This window comes from Bos mutus, chromosome 29 (assembly GCF_027580195.1).
Source record: "Bos mutus isolate GX-2022 chromosome 29, NWIPB_WYAK_1.1, whole genome shotgun sequence".
Lineage (NCBI taxonomy): Eukaryota > Metazoa > Chordata > Mammalia > Artiodactyla > Bovidae > Bos > Bos mutus.
The window spans coordinates 7,997,767-8,014,635 of record NC_091645.1 but is presented as its reverse complement, the minus strand read 5'-3'; the positions used below and the strand labels follow the sequence as shown (position 1 = coordinate 8,014,635).

At 47.2% G+C, this 16,869-nt stretch overlaps 1 long non-coding RNA gene across 2 annotated transcripts in view; it reads left to right on the top strand.

Annotated features, from left to right (window-relative positions):
* The window catches only part of LOC138986203 (uncharacterized), a 79,679-nt gene extending 66,692 nt beyond the window's left edge, over window positions 1–12,987 (top strand). For both annotated transcript variants that reach the window (XR_011463070.1, XR_011463069.1), the window contains exon 3: window positions 11,439–12,987. This is a non-coding gene — a long non-coding RNA (uncharacterized lncRNA). The remainder of the gene's footprint in view (window positions 1–11,438) is intronic.
* Window positions 12,988–16,869: the final 3,882 nt, after the last annotated feature.

The following is a 16,869-nucleotide window of genomic DNA, read 5'->3' as shown; positions in this document are numbered from 1 at the left end:
TGGGGACTGCCCTGATGGCGTTAAGGCTTCTACCAGGTGACACTCCTGCCAAAGGAGGAAATGCAGGAGACGTGGGTTTGCTGAGTCAGGAAGATCCCCTAGAGGAGGAAATGGCAACCCATTCCAGTATTCTTGCCTGGAAAATCCCATGGACGAAGGAGTCTGGCAGGCTGTGGTCCATGGGGTCACAAAGAGTTGGACCTGACTGAGTGACTTAGCACGCACGCACAAGTTCACAGGCCTCACAAGCCCTCAAAGGAATGAGGATGTTTATTCTTCTGAGGACCATCCCAAAGAAGAGAAGAACATCCTCATGTCCTTGAAATACTCAACAAACACTCCTGTTGATCAACTGCATGGATTTAGGGGTATACAGTGATATCATTTCCTTTTTTGTTCTCCTCTTTATTTTCCAATGTAGGTGCTTAAAAGCAAAGAGATGGATAAATTAGGTCTTAAAGAATTTAGGGTTAACTTGCCTTTTTGTGTACACTGAATCATTTTCCTGTTCAGTTGTGATATATTGTTTTAACGAATACATTTTAAATGGAGTAGACAAAATCCTTAGATTTCTCAGATGGCTGATGCTGCCACAGGACATTTGCACAGACTATTATTTCTGTGAGGAATGCTCTTTACCTGCTCTTCACTTAGCTCCTATTAACTTCAGATCTCAGTGAAGTACTACTTCCTAGAGAATCATCACCTGACCTATCTTAGTAGTCAGATCACCTCATTATTTACTCATAATGATGCATGCAAGTCCACCTTCTACCACTGGTCACAATTGTAATTATGTATGTATTTGTGTGACCATTTGATTTTCCATCAAGTCCATCTCGCAAGTAAAAGAACTATGTCCATTGTTGCTCATCATTTCTTGTCAGTGTTTTGCACAATGCCTAGCAAATAACAGAGGCTCACTATATATTTCTGGAATATATGAATAAATTAATGAAACTATTTTTAAAGCACTCCATTTCACCATAGTAATAAATACATAGAACAGGAAGAGCACATAATCTGGAAACCTGGTTTTACGTCTATAATTCACTTATTAGTAATATTGTGATCTTGGCCATGTTAACATTTCTTAGCTTCTAGGTCCAGGAGTATCACCTACCTTTGGATTTCAGTGAAAATAAAATAGCACAATAGATGAGAAAAAGGTACTGACTCATTCTTGTACAGTATACAAATACTAAACTATTGTTTTGAGTGCTACAGATACAGAAGTTCATCAAATATTTGCAACCTAAGGAAGATATGTTTTTCTTGAGCTTTGAAAACATACACACACACACACACTGATTACATAGACTGTCGAAACTCATAAAAACACAAATGGACAGTGTGACATAAACGGGGGTGCTGTAATTCTCTGAGAATGTTTGAATGATCCTAGAAGCAACTAAACTCCTACCTCACACCATATACAAAAATGAACTCAAATAGTTCAAAGTTGAAAATGTCTTAGGAAAAAACATAGGTGTAAATCTTCATGACCTTGAATTAGGCTATGGTTTCTTAGCTATGGCACCAAAAGCACAAACAACAAAGAAAAAATAGAAAAAAAATGGACTTCATCAATTAAAACCTTTGTGCTTCATAAATGTCATCAAGAAAGTGAGAAGAGAACACACAAAATGGGAGAAAATATTTGCAAATCATATATCTGATAAGAGAAAAATAACATATATACAGAAAACTATTATCAGAATATATAAAGATCAAACTCAACCAGAAATTCAAGAAGAAAATGACAATTCAAATAGCAATGGGCCAAAGATTTATATGTACAGTTCTCCAAAGAAGATATATACACACATCAATTACAACACATTCCATTGTAGAGAACTTGTTGACACAATCACACTTACTGCTAGAAGACTGGGAAACAGCCCTTGATAGAGAAGCTACAGCTGCCTATAATAAAAGGAGGAACACAGATTTTTGGTGGAAGTCTACCCAGGTTGGTCTCAGTAGCGATTGTCGGTCATATTATTCCATCATTTTAGGCAGAAGGTATATAATGCCTTAAGAATCATTTCAATCTCAAGGTCACTTCAGTTCAGTGAAGCTGACCTTTGGTGTCTCAGTGTTCAGGTTGTTATTCTATCCTTGCAGCCCAGAATTCTCCTCGTCCAAGGCACGTAGCCTGGTGACACAGGGTTTCCTTTAATCCCATGTGGAATATGTAAACTCAGAACAAGAAAAATATGTGCTTTGTGTCATTTGTACATAAGTCATTTCCCCTCTTGGCATGCCAGAGGCTAATGAATGAGACTTTTTCATCCTCTCTAAATAGTCTTCATGCTTCATGAGCTGTCGTGAAAAGGAATGACATGCTCTGAATCCATTTGATGTAGGTGCATGCAGATTGAATGTCTTGTCATTAATTATACTTTTTGATTTGTGGTAACCCACGTGATAATACCATTTCCCTTTTATTCTAGAAAGAAAAACTTGGAAGAAAAAAAGCAATGCAAAGACTCCCAGCCCAGTTTGGTTACATTTGGATTAGTTAGCTATGTGCTGATGCCAGTAACAAAAGACTGACCCAAATCCCAAGGCAGGCAAGCACTCAGAAAGTTATTTTATTTTCAGAGTGAGGTGATCTCAACCTTATTTGATTCCTACCCTGCCAAGTAATAAATCTGATTTTCTAAAGTCAACAAAAAGATAATACAGTGGCAAAGCCCTTTGCAGCTTTACAAATAGCTCTCATATCTTTTGTTGCAGTGCAGCAGAACATCTAATATGCATTTAGTGAGTATCTACTATGTCCAAGACGCTGTCTCAGGCATTGGGTTTTTATTTCCCTTTACTTATGAAGAAATTGAGATTCAAACATGCAAAGTGGTTTGCCCAAGGTCACAGCCAGTGGGATTAAAACCTACTTTTCTTAACTCTGGCTCTCTTAAATTAACAATAGGCTATAAGAGCAATTGTAGATTACTTACTGGTCAGGCGAGGTAGTAGAAATTTTATATACCGTATCTCATCTAACCTTCTCATCAACTGTGAATAGGTATTGTTTTCCTCATTCCATAGATGAAGAAATTAAGGCTCAGAGGAGTAAGGAGCATTCCTTACCTGAAGCCCAACACCTGTAAGTGGCAAAGCTAGCATCTACACGTAGCTCCATCTATGGGAGACCTCCTTTGCCTGTACTACTCTTCCTCTCTGCTGATTGGCTGTGGCCTCTTCCTCTCTGCTGATTGGCTGTGGCCGTGAGACTCTGCTGGGGGCCACAGCTGATTGGCGGATACACACCTGAAACCAGCGCGGCTTTCCTAAGCCCAGTGTTCTGTGCGTCGATTCCCCCGAGGCAAGCTTCAAGACACAGTTCTACTGCAGTGTCAGTTGCCGCCACGGTCCTTGCCTATTCAAGCTGGGTCCCTAACCTCTGTCTGGTTCTAAATATTAGGTTCTAAAATCACTTGATGACTGCCCCCGTCCCCTGCCCTAATAACCAGGAGGGGTAACTACTTCATGCTTCTCTTGTTCATGCCAGCTTGTATTTCTGGAGATGAGTCTCCGGTTCAATGCTCCCTGGCCAGGATTAGCAACATAATTTTCAAGGCCCGATGCAAAGTTAAAATATAGGGTCTCATGTTTAAAACTTAAGAATATCAAGACAGCAACAGCAAAGCACTTAGGTAAGCATGGGGCCCTTCTGAGGGTGGGACCCCGTGCAACCCGACAGCTCACATGCCCATGAAGTCAGTCCGGGTCTTGCAGGTTTTATTGAAATCTTAAGAATGACCTAGCTTTTCACCACAGATTCTCCCTCTGTTTTTGCAACACATCTATCTCCCTGCTCTAACCTAGTACAGGCTTGCCTTGACCACGGCTGTTAGGACTTCTTGTTGTTCAGTTGCTCAGTCATGTCTGACTGTTTTGCGAACCCATGGACTGCACCGCACCAGGCTTCTGCCCTTCACTATTTCCTGGAGCTTGCTTAAACTCATGTCCATTGAACCAGTGTTGCCATCCAACCATCTCATCCTTTGTTGTCTCCTTCTCCTCCTGCCCTCAATTTTCCCCGCCTCAGGGTCTTTTCTGATGAATTAGCTCTTAGCATCAGGTGGTTAAAGTATTGGAGCTTCAGCTTCAGCATCAGTCCTTCCAATGAATATTCAGGGTTGATTTACTTTAGGATTGATATTGGTTTGATCTCCTTGATGTTCACGAGACCCTCAAGAGTCTTCTCCAGCACCACAGTTTGAAAGCATCAGCTCTTCAATGCTCAGCCTTTTTCATTGTTCAACTCTCACATCCATGCATGACTACTGGAAAAACCAGTTTGACAATACTTGTCAACAAAGTAATGTCTCTGCTTTTTAATATGCTGTCTAGGTTTGTCATAGCCTTTTTTCTAAGGAGCAAGGTTCTTTTAATTTCATGGCTGTAGTCACCATCCACAGTGATTTTGTAGCTCAAGAAAATAGTCTGTCGCTGTTTCCATTGTTACCCCCCATTTATTTGCCGTGAAATGATGGGACCGGATGCTATGATCTTCATTGTAGGACTCGGTCTCCATTTATTGACCCTTTCCCTCATTTTTCCCAGCCCCTCCCCAACCTCCAGTAACCTACCCCACTCTCCAGACATACTCTCACACTCTGACATTCTCAGCAACACAGATCACCCATTCAGTGTTCCAGTCAATGACTATGCAATGTGTACAGATAGGGAACTGATGGAGAGAGAAAGAAGGCTGTGCATGTTTGGCAAGGTATTTGTTTATAACAATCTCTGGCATCTAGAGTAATTTTTGCTTTTTATTAAATATATCTCAGTACTCTGAAGTTGACTCTCAACTTGGCCTGAGCTTCTCGAGGGAAATTTTGGGAGTTTTGCCAAACGACAACACAGAGCTTCATATTTATGTTATAAAAGCCAGCAGTGTCATCACAGACAACTTCCTTCCTTTGCCCGAGCAATTTTCAAAAACACAGATCACAGCCTTATTCAGTACAGTAAACCACACCCTCCACCCTTTTAAAGTTATTGACAACAGCAAGGCAAGAACATGGAAGTCATATCCAAATGGAAAACATTGGCTCCAGTGCATCCGGTTGTGAAATCCTCAAGCATCGGGTTACAGCACTGACAACAAGGGAGAAATTAACAACCATCAAGAGGGGAAACAGAAAAAGATTCCAAATGGAGAAAGACAAAAGGGGGAGAAGTTCAGAAGGCCCCATAGGCCAGAAGGTCCTGTGCATACCCAAGACTCCGGCTCTTCTAAATCACTTCCGGCGGATAATAGCGATAATTTTTGGGTATTTTCCATGGGCCTGGCATGGCTGGATTACATGTCATATTTATCTGGTCTTCCTAACAACCGTGGGTTTCCCTGGTGGCTCAGACGGTAAAGAATCTGCCTGCGATGCAGGAGACCTTGGTCCAATCCCTGGGTCAGAAAGATCCCCTGGAGAGGGGAATGGCTACCCACTCCAGTATTCTTGGGTGGTTAATCCCATGGATAGAGGAGCCTGGAGGGCTACAGTCCATGGGGTCACACAGAGTTGGACACGACTGAGCAACTAACACTTTCAGTTTTCACTTAACAACCCCAGGAAGTAGGTATTATTCCCCTCATTTTATAGATAAGGAAAACTAAGGTTCAGAGGGGTAGGAAGCCTTGCACAGAGTCACATGTCTTAGAAGTGGCTTGGTTGAATGTACAGATGATCCTCTGCAGGTCAGGAACCTTCCCTTGTCTATTCTCTCTCACTCCCGGCTGACTGACTGCACCCATGGCCACAGTTGATGGCATGAGGCTGGACATCTGAAACAAGAGCAGCTAATTCATGGGATGGCCAGCAACCTATGACTCGTGCAGCTTGGCTCAGAAATGCGATCTGGGCCCATCGGGCTCCTCTCTTAGATTTTAGAGTCTAGAAAATTACAGCCACCAAGTCATGGAAGCTTAGCTGAAGGCTGGTAAGATGCAGTTAATACAGGAGCAGCCATTCTGGGTCACACGTTAACAAAAGTGAGGAGAACTACAGGCAGAGGGAGGGGAAAACAGCATGGATGCACAGGAAGAAGAAAAGATGTCAAGAGAAAGTGAGTATAAAATCAGAGAGAGACATAGAGATGGAGAGATAAGGGCAGGGACACCAAGTCAAAGGGAAAAGAGCCGGGGTTAGCCTCTCGGGTTCCTGCCAGAGCCCCGACTTTAGGCCCCAGGAGTCTTGGCTGCGTTATGGTGCCCAGCTTTGGTTCCTGTGATGTCTCTGGGACCCCACGACAATCCTTTCTACCTCAGGAGAGTGGGCCTCCGTGGCAACCCCCCGCCAAAGTTCTGACTTCAACAGCCTGACTGCAAAGCTGTGCTTACTCTACGTGACTGCATGCCCCACCCCCTCATTCACGATAAGGGCGCCACCTACCGTGTGCCCCAGGGACAGCTGAGAAGCCAAAGGTCCCCTGGGCCAAGCTCCATGAATCTCTTACTTTTATTAACCTTTCATGGCCACCATCCCTGAGTAAAGACCGGGTCTCTGCCTCTGGGCCACTCCCCAGCAGTCCCAGCTTCCCCTCCAGGGTCACTCTTCAGGCCTCCTGTTGCCATGGTTACAGCCACCATCATCTCAGGTCCCTGACCTGGAGCTCAAGGGGCACCAAAGCAGGTGGTCAGCCTTGAACTGGCCTCCTCACTTTCCTCTATGTCCCCTCCTCCCCCAACACCCAGATGTAGGCTTTGTAGAGTCTAGAGATTAATCTGGATAGTGAGTAAACAAAGCATAAATAGTTGAGTCAAGAGGTTAAGATGTGAGCAGACCCTGGCTTAAGGTCTGGATCTTCCTCCTAATGGCTGGGTCACCTTGGGCAAGCTGTCGATCTGAGTCCTGGGTGACATGGATGTCTGTAGAATGATAGGGAAGGTGATGAGCTGAGGCCCCTTCCAGCTCTGACTTTCAAAAATCCCAATGTAGATGCCATTCCCTTTGCTTGGCGTTTAGAGAAGGTCACCCTGTCTGGATCCTTTCTGGAATTTGTGCTTAATCATCATACCATTTTGGCTGCAAATATCAAAAAGGCTCTTCCCAGGTGGCATGGTGGTAAGGAATCCACCAGCCAATGTAGGAGACATGGGCTCAATCCCTGGGTGGGAAAGATCCCCTGGAGAAGGAAATGGCAACCCACTCTGGTCTTCTTGCCTGAGAAATCCCACGGACAGAGGAGCCTGGTGGGCATGGTCCATGGGGTCAAGAAGAGTCAGACACGACTGAGCACAGCCCATAGCACATCAAAAGGGCACATACAGAGGGGCTGAGCAGACTACAAGAAAGGACCCACCTTCACAGGAAAGATACGGAAACAAACTAGCTGAGGGTTCAAGCAAGAAGAAGGAAGTTCTCACACCTGAGAGAAGCCTGGTCACACCAACAGCCCCAGGAACTTGCGGGCAACTGTGTGAACAGCAGAGGTGCAAGGGCGTGTGCATTGCTGAATTAGCAAATTTCTAAGGCATCTATCACAGCAGGCCCACTTGCAGGCTTTATTTAGGTAAAACTCCCATTGAGCCTCAGCTCTCAGGGCTCAGTCTGACTCAGAGCTTCAGAATCTTGGCCTGCAGTGCGATGAGTCATGGTGATGAAATTTCAAGAGAAAAGGACATTCTTAAAATTAGCTTTGAGACAGCAACTGGACGTACTTTTGCTCTGGAAGTGCCTTTCCCAGGTTATTTCAGTTGGTGTCCTCTTTAAAGGGACTCAGATGGCTGGGTTTGCCTCTGGTTCCCTAACCCTCGGGCCCCTCAGAGGCCCAGTACTCCAGACCCTCCCCGTGCAGTTTCTTTCCAGGAAGCAAGTGCAGGCCCCCGGCACAGACCCTCAGGCCTGCTCTGACCCTCGCACTTCCGGCTGTGGTGGTTCCAAGAGGGGCTGGAGCTCTCAGAGGAGCCAAAGGCGAGGATGGGGCTGGCTTGGCTTGACCACCCCCAGTGCTAGAAGTTCCACCGCCGAACACAGATGGGGTGTGAGGGTCTCTGCTCACCCCATCTCATGAGCCCTCTGACTCTGCACAGGCCTCCTTGGCGCCTTTTGACCCGGCCTCCTCCCAGGGCAGGAAATCAAAGCCGATGCTGACTTTGCAGTCGGAATATTTCCATGAGCAATGAGATGTGGATGAACAATTTCTCCACTGTTCCCTGTACAACAGAGGGTTCTGTTGAAATTGGGCAGGAGTGGCTCAGCTCCCATCCTTGATTTCCCCGGATGGAGAGCTGGCTCTCTTCATCTCCATCTCTCCTCAGGGACATGCTGTCTTATGGGGACAATTGGGATTGCCCTCAAAAGTACAAATGGGCAGAGAGCTACTGGGTCTTCAGGGAACCTGGTGGGAGCTGTAAGTAGAAACAATGGGCAGAGCCCAGCTGATGAGCTCTGAGAAGGTCCCAAAGGTCTAAATAAATGCATCTCCCTTTTGCCATCCTTACACTCATTTAATCGTTCACTTAACAAGAACTGAGGGCAAACCAACCATACAGCATCGTGATGCTATTTTACAGGAACTACTGCCATGAAGAAAATACGGCTGCTGCCCACAAAGAATTCACCTTTTTAGATGGTTGTTATTTGAATTGCTAAGTCATGTCCAACTCTTCATGACTCCATAGACTCTAGTCCACCAGGCTCCTCTACCCTTGGGATTTCCCAGGCAAGAATACTGGAGTGGGTTCCATTTCCTTCTCCAGGGGATCTTCCCAAGCCAGGGATCGAACCTGCATCTTCTGCTTAGCAGGCAGATTCTTTACTACTGAGCCACCTGGAAAGCCCCATTTATATGGTGGATACTGGTAAACGGGGCATGGCAGTGTGCACTCACAGAGGCTTCTACAAAATATGATGAGATACAGAGAGAAGAAATGGAAGGTACAGATGAGGGCGGGCTCTGAGAGAAAGGTGAAGGTGTTTACCATTAATTAAGAAAATTTAAAAAAAAATTCAAGCCAGTCTTCAGCAATAGATGAACCATGAAATTCCAGATGTTCAAGCTGGATTTAGAAAAGGCAGAGGAACCAGAGATCAAATTGCCAACATCCGTTGGATCATCGAAAAAGGAAGAGAGTTCCATAAAAACATCTATTTCTGCTTTACTGACTACGCCAAAGCCTTTGACTGTGTGGATCACAACAAACTGGAAAATTCTGAAAGAGATGGGAATAACAGACAATTTGACCTGCCTCTTGAGAAACCTGTATGCAGGTCAGGAAGCAACAGATAGAACTGGACATGGAACAACAGACTGGTTCCAAATAGGAAAAGGAGTACATCAAGGCTGTATATTATCACCATGTTTATTTAACTTATATGCAGAGTACATCATGCGAAATGCCAGGCTGGAAGAAGCATAAGCTAGAATCAAGATTGCCGAGAGAAATATCAATAACCTCAGATATGCAGATGACACCACCCTTATGGCAGAAAGTGAAGAACTAAAGAGCCTCTTGATGAAAGTGAAGGAGGAGAGGGAAAAAGTTGGCTTAAAGCTAAATATTGAGAAAACAAAGATCATGGCATCTGGTCCCATCACTTCATGGCAAATAGATGGGGAAACAGTGGAAACAGTGGCAGACTTTATTTTTCTGGGCTCCAAAATCACTGCAGATGGTGACCGCAGCCATAAAATAAAAAGATGCTTCCTCCTTGGAAGAAAAGTTATGACCAACCTAGATAGCATATTCAAAAGCAGAGACATTACTTTGCCAACAAAGGTCCATCTAGTCAAAGCTATGGTTTTTCCAGTAGTCATGTATCAATGTGAGAGTTGGAATATAAAGAAAGCTGAGTGCCAAAGAATTGATGCTTTTGAACTGAGGTGTTGGATAAGACTCTTGAGAATCTCTTGGACTACAAGGAGATCCAACCAGCCTATCCTAAAGGAAATCAGTCCTGAATGTTTATTGGAAGGACTGATGCTGAAGCTGAAATTCCAATACTTTGGCCAAATGATGGGAAGAGCTGACTCATTTGAAAAGACCCTGATGCTGGGAAAGATTGAAGGTGGGAGGAGAAGGGGATGACAGAGGATGAGATGGTTGGATGGCATCACGGACTCAATGGACAGGAGTTTAAGTAAACTCAGGGAGCTGGCGATGGACAGGGAGGCCTGGCGTGCTGCCGTACATGGGGTCGCAAAGAGTCGGACATGACTGAGCGACTGAACTGAACTGAACTAGTATGGTTTGTGTAACTAGTCTGTTGGACAAACATGACTCGTAGCACGTTAGAAATGCAACTTTTTGGCTGACTCCTCCTGTCCTGGTTTTTCCCCATTCCTCCCTCTCTCTCTCTCTTTCTCTCTCTCTGCTGTTTGAGGTCAAAGCCATGAGCAAGAGGAAAGGTAAAGAGATTGGAGAGCTTTGATTTGGCCAAAGGAAGAATCCCTGGTTGGACCAGGGCAGGACTCGTCTCTTGGGGTCATGCCATGGATGCTCCCAAGACCCCTTTCAGAGGCCTCCGTCCGACAGTTTCCTTGACTTTGACAAATGCAACTCCATTCCTGGAGCCACTCGAGGCACTGGGACCTGCACATCTCACCTTCCTGCCCTATTCCCTCCTCCCTCAGGCACTCTCAGACAAGACCTAAGGGGACCTAATCACACACTTATTTTTTGGCATGAGCCACATCTCATGAGCAGGAAACAGTTGCATCCTTTACCCTGAAAAACTCTGGGGGTGCAGTCTAAGCCCCCCCCAGCACTCTATCCTGGCTCTTGCCTCTATGTCAAAAGTCACCCCTCCTTCATTCTCTACCTCTTGGGAGGAGCCAGGTGCTAGTCACAGTTGGCTAGGTCACCAGTGCCTGTGTCTCCCTACTGCAAAAAATAGCTCTCTGCATTCTCCGGCAGCATCTGCACCCTCCCCTGAAAGAGGAGTCTCCTTCCCCCAAAGGAATCTCTTCTCTCACCCTCTCCCCTCTCCACCCTCTCTGACCCTTTCCCCTATCTTTTATGTGGATGAAGAATGAAGACATACGAGCCCTTCCCCTTGAAAATCTGCATCCTGGGGTATGCTGTCATACCCATTGTTGGATCCTGATTTCATCTTATGAAGTCTCAGTGGCAAGAACTAGTGGCAAGAATCCCATTTCAATGTCTTGTTAATGTCCCATCATTGTAGCAGCCCATCTGGACATGGCATCTCCCAGGATGCTCAGCCAAGCTATGGTCTGCTTGGATGCAGAAGTAGGGGACCTCTCAAAGACCCAGTTACTTTCAAGAGGCTCCTCATTGGCTGATTTCCTTATTCACAACCCAGGTGAGTTTTTTCCATCCCAGAGTTTACCTGGAGGACTTCAGGGTGGGGTTTAAAACAGGAAGCTACAGACTGAAGTTTTCTGAGCAGTGTAGTTGAGAAAGGATAGGGTTGAAGTGAATCCATGTTTTTTCACACAGAGGATTTCTTCCTCTACAGGGTGTTGTCTTCCTCTGACAGACCACAGCCACAGAAGGCCACCCATGGAGTGGAGGATCCACAGTCAGCGTCTACACAGCAGCAGCAGAAATGGAGGCTGACCTCACTGGCGAGGCCACTTCAGCACCCTTGGTCTTGGCGCATCCATGAGCACCTCTGACAGATTAGAAGATGCTCCCATGAGCAAAAGGAAAGAAGTACAGCCCAGGATCCCTGGATTACCAGCATATCACTAACCTTCTGTTACCTCCATATAAACCCAACCCCAGGAGCCCAACAGCCAAACTCTGAGCCCTGAGTAGGATGTGAAAACTGAGTCATAGACTGGTGACTCATCAGTGAGAGACCACACAATGAGTCAGGCAGAGGAGCCCTGGGGACAATAGTGTTAAATCTGAATTCTCTGGACTGCCTCTAGAGAACCACCCTTGAAGGAGAGAAAGCCCCAGAATACACGGGTGGGAAGGCAGGTCCAGACACCAAGGTCCCCTCTGAGAACGATGACACACCTTGGCTTTCTGCATGGCTCTCTGGGAGCCTGGGGTTTTGTGCAATGGATTCTAAAGTTGTTCTGTAATCTCTGCTTCACTTACTGAAAACAAGTTCATCCATGTCCTCACGTTTGCTGCCTGCCCTCGGTGACTCATCACTGTTCATTTCATTATCTGACCCTGGACACAGAAGGACCGTCGGGGGACAGGATGGTGACACAGAACAGCAGCTGAGGACATAGCCTGACTTATTACACAAACCTGGGTTTGAAACCTGGCATCACATTTGATGGGATCTGGAGCAAGGCACTTGCTTCATTTTCTTTTTCCCATCATTAAAGCAGAAATAATAATGCACTTAAAGGGTTGCATGGAGGAATAGGAGAGCTGCTGTTTCTGAATGAACCCAGAGTGCAGGAAGTGAACTGAAGTGAAAGCTCAGTTGCTTCTGACTCTTTGAGATCCCATGGGCTGTAGCCCACCAGGCTCGTCTGTCCATGAATTCTCCAGGCAAGAATTCTGGAATGAGTTGCCATTCCCTTCTCCAGGGGATCTTATCAACCCAGGGATCGAACCTGCATCTCTCGCACTGCAGGCAGATTCTTTACCATCTGAGCCACTAGGGAAGCCTCAGAGCATAGTAAGTAGTCTATAATTGGATAAATATTGTATTGTTTACTAAGGATTTGTGTTTCATTGAGGATTTCTCTTCCTCAGAAATTTGCTATTTGCTTACAAAGTTAGATAATTATTTATCACTTACTTGGGGGCAAAAAAAAAAACCACTGTGACAACATATCCCCTCTTCCCCACCACCCCCCAAAAGTCAAACAGCTGGAAGGATCTAAACCAGCTGGAACACACAAACCCTTGAGACAAGGGCCTCATTCAATTCATTTTATATCTGCAGGGCCTGGCAAAAAGTGCTTGGGGAGTGGTTCTAAATAAATATAAGGCTGAACAGCGTGTATGTCGACACTGAACATTTTTGGAATTTGTCTCATGCATATCTGGACACATTCATTCATCAAGAACCTCCGTGTAGAGCCTGCACCCCATATTATGTGAGACACGACTTGGCCATCCACACGTGTGCACATGCTCAGTCACTAAGTCGTGTCCACCTCTCCCCAACCTCACGGGGACTGCAGCCCGCCAGGCTCCCCCGTCCATGGGATTTTCCAGGCAAATAATACTGGAGTGGATGGCCATTTCCTCCTCCAGGTGGTCTTCCTGACCTGGGGATCCAACCTGAGTCTCTTTGGGCTTCTGCATCGGCCACCACGCCACCTGGGAAGCCAGCAATCCACACACAAAATAACAAAACAAGACATGCTCAGGTGAGGGGATTCAAGGCCACAGAGTGGGAGGATTCGAATAGTCCTGGAAAACGTTTCGGAGGCAGACTTGGAAGCTAGGACTCGAAAGAACAGGTGGAATCCTCCACCAGGCGGGATGAGATGGGGCACCTTGCGGGGGGAAGGGCTAGCTCATGAGGGTGGTGGCAGCTGCTGCCGTGTTCGGCAATCAGCGCCCAGCATGGATTCGTGGATACACTGAGCACTCCAGGGGCTTTTCAGAAACGTCTCAAGGGGTTTCTGTCAAAGGCTGGTCTTCCGACCTTCAAACCCTCAGTGACCTAGAGACTTGGGTTCTTCACGTAAGCATGATTGCCTTGGTAACGCCTGGGATGTTCAGATCATGGACCTATAAGATTGAGAACAAAGCTCATCAAATAGGTAATCTCTGGCTGTTGCTTTGTTATTAAGGCTTCCTTTGGTTTAGCGGTTCCTCCCTGCAATGGAAACTGCTCTCCCAAATGACAGCCTGCTTCTCACACCAGCCACTGGGCAGCTCATCCACCTTCTCTTTTTATGTCCCTTAATCTCAGGGTGATGGGAGGTGTATCCCAGTGAACCTTCCCTCCACAGCCGCTGCCCTCTGCACATGGCTTCTGGTTTCCCAGGTAACGGCTGCTATTTAGCCTGAGCTGCAGGAGAGACCCTGGGGACTGATTGCAGTGGATTCCGCTGGGTTCACAGTCATTCTCCCTCATGTTGTGCCAGCTGGGTTCCACCCAGGCTTTTGGTGAGGGCAGCTGCAAAATATGTGGTGTGGTTACACAGAGTATTCTTTTTTTCTAATGGGGATATAGTTGTTTTACAATAGCGTGTTGGTTTCTGCTGCACAATAGAGTGAATCAGCTCTGTGTATAAATATATCCCCTCCCTCTTGAACCTCCCTCCCACCCATCCCTCTCCCCCATCCCACCTCTCTAGGTCATCCCAGATCACGGAGCTGAGTACCCTCTACTATACAGCAGGTTCCCACCAGCTGTCTGTTTTATCCACGGCAGTGTATATGTCAATCCCCATCTCCCAATTCACTTCCCATTCCACATGTCTGTTCTCTATTCCTGCCCTGCAAATAAGACTCATCTGTACCATTTTTCTGGAGAAGGCAATGGCACCCCACTCCAGTACTCTTGCCCGGAAAATCCCATGGACGGAGGAGCCTGGAAGGCTGCAGTCCATGGGGTCGCTGAGGGTCGCACACGACTGAGCGACTTCACTTTCACTTTTCACTTTCATGCATTGGAGGAGGAAATGGCAACCCACTCCAGGGTTCTTGCCTGGAGAATCCCAGGGATGGGGGAGCCTGGTGGGCTGCCGTCTATGGAGTCGCACAGAGTCGGACATGACTGAAGCGACTTAGCAGCAGCAGCAGTACCATTTTTCTAGATTCCACACATATACGTTAATATGCGATATTGTTTTTCTCTTTCTGACTGACTTCAGTCTGTGTGACAGTCTCTAGGTCCATCTACATCCGCCATGAAGATGTCAGGGAGGCAGCATAAAACTGTTGAAATAATGAGTTTGGAACCTGAAAGGTGTGGCTCTGAACCCCAGTTCTGACACTGATCAGCTGTGCAGTGTTGCACAAATCGCTCAGCCTCTCTGAGCCTTAGTGTCATCATGTGCAAACCAGACTTGGTAACTCTGCCTCACAGGGTTGTTGTGAGCACAAGCAACGGTGCGGATAAGGAACCTGGCACAGAGGGGCTCGGGTAGTCAGTGGCATTAGGGTGCCAGGGAGGGAGGCTGATTTCAGAGCCTGTATCTCAGGACTGTGCTTGCAGCCCGTCATTCCCAGACTGCCAGGCACCATCCTCGGCACGTGGCTGCGCTGATGCATGGAGTTCACCTCCTCTACCCGCTCCAGTGGGCTCAGTCCGTGACCATCCCGTCTCCTTCCCAGTGGCACAGCCTGTGTTGGACTCTTCCTGATTCTGGGTGGGGCCCGTTCTGGATGCCTCTGACTCGCACTGTGCTGGGAATGAAAATAAAATGGCTCTGGGATGTAAACAACAGATTGGTGTGGAGCTGGGAATCCGGCAGTGGGAAAGTGAAAATAAGATCTTGGTTGAATAGCTGTGGCAAATATTCTTGACATTCAGATATTCAGGCAAATAATCAGACATTCTCGGTCTATTCTTAGGGTGAGAGGAGCTCTAGCCCCAGATTGTGGGGCTGGAAAAATCCGTTCTTCATGAGGGGAGCAGTTCTCCCAAGCAACCCCGTGGTGACAGCCTGGGTGCTGAGCAGCCAGGCCAGCTCTCACCAGCACAGGGAACCAGAGCCCAGGGCACAGGCTGCGGGGCGAGGGGGGGGGGGGCGGTGCTCTGCGAACAGCCAACGGAAGCAGCAGCTCTCCCTACCCTTCTGTTCTGCTCAAAGGCGTGTTTCTCACGGTACCCTCCATAGGCAGAAAGGGAACGATCCTCCTAGCACAGCCCCATTCATTGAACACCTGCTTACCAGAGGGGGAGTGAAGACACCCCAATATCTCTAACCAGTCTTCTCTGTGCTTCAGGCTTTGCTTGCCCTCCTCTCACCTGGTATCTTGGCTAATCATTCATTGAGAAAATAGACCCCCATCAGGCAAGTGCACGCCACTCCCTGCAGCCGTCAGAATTCAAGCAGAAAACAGAACCTTCCCAAGTGTTTAATCAGAGGAAGTAGCACCGACATATATACAGCACCATGCGTAGGACAGAGGGATAGTGGGAAGTTGCTGTATAACACAGGGAGCTCAGCCTGGTGCTACGTGATGACCTAGACGGGTGGGATGGGGGAAGGGAGGGAGGCGCAAGAGGGCCGGGAGATATAGATAGATAGATAGATAGATAGATAGATAGATGTAGTTAGTGGCATTAGGGTACCAGAGAGGGAGGCTTGTTTCAGAGCCTGCATCTCAGGAATGTGCTTGCATCTCATCATTCCCAGCGTGCCAGGGACCATCCTGGGCATGTGGTTACGCTGATGCTTTATATGTAGGTATTATTATATATATATAGTTATGACTGATTCATGTTGTTGTACAGCAGAAACCAACACAACATTGTAAAGCAACTATCCTCCAATTAAAAAAAGAAAACAGGGAATCTAATACCAGGAAACGGCTGTGGAGAAGAACGAAGACCACAGCGGGTGATGCCCAGGGGGTTTCCGACGAAAAGGAGGAGGGAGGCGGTCTTGTCCCCCAGCGGAGGTGCTGGGCTCCCCTGCCGAGCCCGACCACGGGGGGCGTGCCTGCAGGAAACCCGGCCGAGAAGCAGCATCTGCTCTGGAGGTCTCACCCACAGACGAAGGGAGGAGGAATACCCCCGCGTCTCCCTTCCCCCACCTGATAACCTCCCATCAGCACCTCGAATTGACTACACCCAGAGAGGAGCCAGCTGACACAGGTCGTGGGAAATGCAGGGGCCGCCCGCGGCAGGCAGGGCCAGGCAGGGAGGGCCGTGAAACCTCGTCAAGGACCAGCACGCCAGGGACAGCGACGCTGGCCTTCCTTTCATCCTCACAGAAACAGTCACAGGCTCAGACAGGCGTCCCTCTTCACCCGTTTTTCTGATACGGAAAATGAAGTTCAGAAGG